Genomic DNA, 6,312 nt, shown 5'->3' with positions numbered 1-6,312 from the left:
TTTATCAAACGTGTGCATGCGGTTCTTACGCACATCAGTAAGTAATCATTGTTGATAAATCCTACATGTTCTTAAGCACCGTGCTCGTTCACGTTCATGGTCATTTGCATTTAGAAAGTCCTCCAATGAACCATATATGGTGACAACACCTCCCTTTATAAATCATGTGAATGTTTTTGTCCTCACCAAAATCATGGCAAAGAGGGCGAAAAAGAGAAACTTCTCAGAAACAGAAATTGAAGTACTGGTCAGCCAAGTTGAAGAAAACCAAAAAGTGTTATTTGGGTCACTCACTTCAGGTATAACTAACAAAAGAAAAAAATGTACATGGGAGAAAATAATGGCTGCTGTTAATTCTGTTGGGTGAGAGAAGGACACTGCCAGAAATAAAAAAGAAATGATTTGAGATTAAAATCGCTGTTACTCGCTGTAAATTACTAATTGAGTATTTGCAATTAAAGGACACAGGAAACACGCAGCGGCATTTTCTTTTTGTAGTATCACCAAACTACCACTAGATTCTCTGCGTAAGCGTGCTTAGCTGTGCTTATATTTAAACACATTCCTAAGTATAAATACAAGTTGGTGCTTTGTGTGAAACTGTTCTTGGAGTATTTGCTGTCCTTTTTAGAGATAGAATGAGTGAAAGCCAGTTTGGAGAAGTGCTGCTTTCACTACTATCAAGTATCCCAGATAGCACAGTGGCATTGATATAATGTTGAGTTTTCATCCAAACCATCATTTTGGTTGAGACTGACATTTCAATGTTTAAAGTATCAGCATTGAAATTTTGATGAAAGCTGCAGGACACATGGTTGGTGACAGTAATACTGAACTAACATTGATTTGTTGTTGATGACCACAAGATCAAGTTAAGTCAGTCAAGTCACCTTTGTTTATATAACGCTTTATACAGTACAGATTGTTTCAAAGCAGCTCACAAAAGTATTTATCTGTGGAATGCTAGGTGTTACCCAGTAGGGTATCAGTCAGGCAAACCACAATGGGCATTTTCAACCTCTTTACTCGATTTGTTGTAATCAACTAGGAGTTTGGTTTAGGCATTATTACTTCGTCATCAGGTTATCATTCATATTCCTGAATTAGTATTAAATATGAGGAATGTGACAGATCCCCATTTAGTTTAGCCTGTTCCTGCTGAAATAATCACAAAAGGCTATTTTGTGAAATTTAAAGAGACTCATTACTAAATAAGGTGAATCTGCAGCTTTAAAGAAATTATAATTGAAAAAAAAAAAAAAAAAAACTCAGCACTGTTATTTTACAGGATAAAGTTGAAACACTTGTCACTTGAATGCTATAGATTCATGGAAAAATAGATTAATGTTCCCGGCTGTCCCATAGTTAAGTCCTGAGTAATTGCCAGAGGTGTCCACCTTCATGCAGTGTTCATCTCCAACACACCTGCCGGGAAGTTTTTGGTGATCCTAAAGACCTTAATTAGCTGGTTCAGGTGTGTTTAATTAGGATTGGAGATAAACTCAGCTTAAAAGATTGAATAACCCTTCCATAGTGCTTCCATTTAGAAATGTTAATCGTAGAAATCGTAGAAAGATATAGAAGCATTAATTTTGAATAGAATAAACAATGTAATAATATTTAAGTCATAGTTAGAATGTTTTTGTGTTGAGCAATTGAAACAAAAAAGTGAATAATATTGTGTTTAACATATTAACATTCCTAAATGTAACATGACAGCTGAATTGACATGCTCTGGCAACATCCTACTTTCTTTTTCAGATTTCAGAGAACCCAAAGGGGAAAAAAAGCAGTCTAATGTACACCAGAGTTTTAAAAGTTGAACTGTTGTCCAGATTCCTTATAAATTATATATTTAAAAGTTGTAGTGCTTTTGTCCTTTTTAAAGAATGATCTTTTGTCTTTTTGTCATTGTTAAACTGTAGTTTAAAAAAAAAAAAAAAAAAAAAAAAAAAGTTTAAATAAATAAATAAAATAAAGTGAATCAACTGCTGGAAAAGTGTCATTTTTATTTTAATGTTTTTTCCCCAAACTTTAAAATGTTCAGGAATGGAGCAGGGTTGGAACTAAACTCTGCAGGGCTGTGGCCCTCCAGGAGTTTTGCACCCCTGATCTAGTTGCTGATCTTGCTGGAACCTATAGAGCTTTAATAGACTTAGGACTTGATTGACCATGGTACCTTTGTTTGGGGAATACAAACTGAAAAGAAATGTTCTCTCAAGAGTAAGAAAGGGGTGTAAGGTTAGTAGTTTACTTCAGCAGAACTCTTACCGGCTTTAAAAGAACTATAACTCAAGGAAGCCTGTTGTTTGACCTTAAAAATAGACAATGACTTGTAATGTTGTTTGCTACCATTAAAGTCAGCATGAAACTGAAGTTGTGATAGCCTTTTTTTTCCTTATTAATGTACAAACCCCAATTCCAATGAAGTTGGGACATTGTGTAAAACATAAATAAACAGGATACGTTCACTTGCAAATCCTTTTAGACCCATATTTAATTGAATACACCACAAAGACAAGATATTTAATGTTCAAACTGATATTATTGTTTATTGCAAATATTCACTCATTTTGAATTTGATGCCTGCAGCACATTCCAAAAAAGCTGGGACAGGGATGTTTTTACCACTGTGTTACATGACCTTTCCTTTTAACAACACTTAATGAGCGTTTTTCCAATTCTTGCTTGATGTACAACTTCAGTTGCTCAACAGTCCATTAATGGTGCCTTCACAAATGTGCAAGTTACCCATACCATGGGCACTAACACACCCCCATACCATCACAAATGCTGGCTTTTGAACTTTGCACTGATAACAGTCTGGGTGGTCCTTTTCCTCTTTAGCCCGGAGGACACGACGTCCATGATTTCCAAAAACAATTTAAAATGTGGACTTGTCAGACCATAGTACACTTTGACACTTTGCATCAGTCCATCTCAGATGAGCTTGGGCCCAGAGAAGCCGGCGGCATTTCTGGGTGTTGTTGATGCCTTTCCCTTTGCATGGTAGTTTTAACTTGCACTTGTAGATGTTGTGACGAACTGTGTTAACTGACAATGGCTTTCTGAAGTGTTCCTGAGCCCACGTGGTAATATCCTTTACAGAATGTCTGTTTTTAATGCAGTGCCACCTGAGGGATTGAAGGTCACGGGCATTCAGTTTTGGTTTATGGCCTTGCCACTTACATGCAGAGATTTCTCTGGATTCTCTGAATCTTTTGATATTATGGACTCAAAGTGGTGAACCACACCCCATCCTTGCTTGTGAATGACTGAGCCTTTTGGGATGCTCCTTTTATACCCAATCATGACGCTCACCTGTTTCCAATAAACTTGTTCACCTGTGGAATGTTCCAAACAGGTGTTTTTTGAGCATATCTCAACTTTCCCAGTCTTTTGTTGCCCCTGTCCCAGCACTTTTGGAATGTGTTGCAGGCATCAAATTCAAAATGAGTGAATATTTGCAAAAAACAATCAAGTATATCAGTTTGAACATTAAATATCTTGTCTTTGTGGTGTATTCAATTAAATATGGGTCAAAAAGGATTTGCAAGTTAATGTATTATGTTTTTATTTACATTTTACCCAATGTCCCAACTTCATTGGAATTGGGGTTTGTACAGGTGCTGGTCATATAATTAGAATATCATCAAAAAGTTGATTTATTTCACTAATTCCATTCAAAAAGTGAAACTTGTATATTATATTCATTCATTACGCACAAACTGATATATTTCAAATGTTTATTTCTTTTAATTTTGATGATTATAACTGACAACTAAGGAAAATCCCAAATTCAGTATCTCAGAAAATTAGAATATTGTGAAAAGGTTCAATATTGAAGACACCTGGTGCCACACTCTAATCAGCTAATTAACTCAAAACACCTGCAAAGGCCTTTAAATGTCTCTCAGTCTAGTTCTGTAGGCTACACAATCATGGGGAAGACTGCTGACTTGATAGTTGTCCAAAAGACGACCACTGACACCTTGCACAAGGAGGGCAAGACACAAAAGGTCATTGCAAAAGAGGCTGGCTGTTCACAGAGCTCTGTGTCCAAGCACATTAATAGAGAGGCGAAGGGAAGGAAAAGATGTGGTAGAAAAAAGTGTACAAGCAATAGGGATAACCGCACCCTGGAGAGGATTGTGAAACAAAACCCATTAAAAAATGTGGGGAAGATTCACAAAGAGTGAACTGCAGCTGGAGTCAGTGCTTCAAGAACCACTACGCACAGACGTATGCAAGACATGGGTCGCATACCTTGTGTCAAGCCACTCTTGAACAACAGACAGCGTCAGAAGCGTCTCGCCTGGGCTAAAGACAAAAAGGACTGGACTGCTGCTGAGTGGTCCAAAGTTATGTTCTCTGATGAAAGTAAATTTTGCATTTCCTTTGGAAATCAGGGTCCCAGAGTCTGGAGGAAGAGAGGAGAGGCACACAATCCATGTTGCTTGAGGTCCAGTGTAAAGTTTCCACAGTCCGTGATGGTTTGGGGTGCCATGTCATCTGCTGGTGTTGGTCCACTGTGTTTTCTGAGGTACAAGGTCAACGCAGCCGTATACCAGGAAGTTTTAGAGCACTTCATGCTTCTTGCTGCTGGCCAACTTTATGGAGATGCAGATTTCATTTTCCAACAGGACTTGGCACCTGCACACAGTGCCAAAGCTACCAGTACCTGGTTTAAGGACCATGGTATCCCTGTTCTTAATTGGCCAGCAAACTCGCCTGACCTTAACCCCATAGAAAATCTATGGGGTATTGTGAAGAGGAAGATGCGATATGCCAGACCCAACAATGCAGAAGAGCTGAAGGCCACTATCAGAGCAACCTGGGCTCTTATAACACCTGAGCAGTGCCACAGACTGATCGACTCTATGCCACAACGCATTGCTGCAGTAATTCAGGCAAAAGGAGCCCCAACTAAGTATTGAGTGCTGTACATGCTCATACTTTTCATGTTCATACTTTTCAGTTGGCCAAGATTTCTAAAAATCCTTTCTTTGTATTGGTCTTAACTAATATTCTAATTTTCTGAGATACTGAATTTGGGATTTTCCTTAGTTGTCAGTTATAATCATCAAAATTAGAAGAAATAAACATTTGAAATATATCAGTCTGTGTGTAATGAATGAATATAATATACAAGTTTCACTTTTTGAATGGAATTAGTGAAATAAATCAACTTTTTGATGATATTCTACTTATATGACCAGCACCTGTATATGAGTGAAACGGCTTTCCGAACAAAAAACGTAGGGCATGACTTGATTTTGTCCTTCGGGAATTGATTGTAGTTCATTGTTGTTTGCTCTTGCTGTGATCTCATGTGAGTGACAAGTTGTCCCGCTCTGCACCAGTAAACACCATCAGAGAAGAGATGTTGTTGCAAGAGGAATGGGAAATTATTTTGATTAAAGATTATACAAGCGCATGAATTTAATTGCATGGATAAACTATTTATTAATACTGTAATATTCCATAAAAAATAAGAATTGTCCATTTTGATTTCAAAGTGACTTTAATGCTAGAAAAACCTATGCATCTTCTGGCTTTAAAACCAAACCAAATCCCAGCAACAGACTTCACCATGTTTGACCATTACCAGAATGGCAGAGTCTCTAGTGGAGACAAAGTGTGCTGGAGTGCTAGTTTGTGAGTGTATATGTAAGTTTGAACTGCACAAATTCACTACAGTCAGTGCAAGAATTCTGGAAGTGCTTTAAACCAGCAGTTAGGTGATCACCACTGGGTCCAGATGACACAGTATGAGTGGTTTAACAGAACTGCCAGGATGTCTAGCCTGGATGTACATGAACATTTGAGCTTGTTAATGCTCTGAACAAATGAATTATGAATCTGAACGAATCACTATATAACGGTTGGATTTTCATCTACTAAAGAGCAATCACAACAAATATAATTTCTGTTGTGAAAACATACAAGGTCTCGTAATTTAGGCGATTATACTTCTCGTGGACTCTGATGTACATATTTGTACTGAGAAAGTGTCTGCCCACTACTAGTGGAATTGGTTTTAAGCCCTAAGCCTGACCACTTGGAATCTGCTATGGAGCAGATTTATTATTTACAAATTTTCCTTATGAATTTGTTGTATGCACCATTCTACAGTAATGCTTGGTCTGTTGGGGAATGATAATATGATAATGATATGATAATGCAATTAACTGTGGCTGCGTAAATCAAAAATCCAAGGTGGTATTCTTTAATAAATTTGATGTCTTTTAAATTTGTTGAAATTACGTTATATATAACATGAAGTAAATCTCTCAGCAAACAAACAAGAAC

The sequence above is a fragment of the Ctenopharyngodon idella genome, chromosome 16, assembly GCF_019924925.1.
Source record: "Ctenopharyngodon idella isolate HZGC_01 chromosome 16, HZGC01, whole genome shotgun sequence".
NCBI classification, from domain to species: domain Eukaryota; kingdom Metazoa; phylum Chordata; class Actinopteri; order Cypriniformes; family Xenocyprididae; genus Ctenopharyngodon; species Ctenopharyngodon idella.
Note: the sequence above shows the minus strand (reverse complement) of the source record.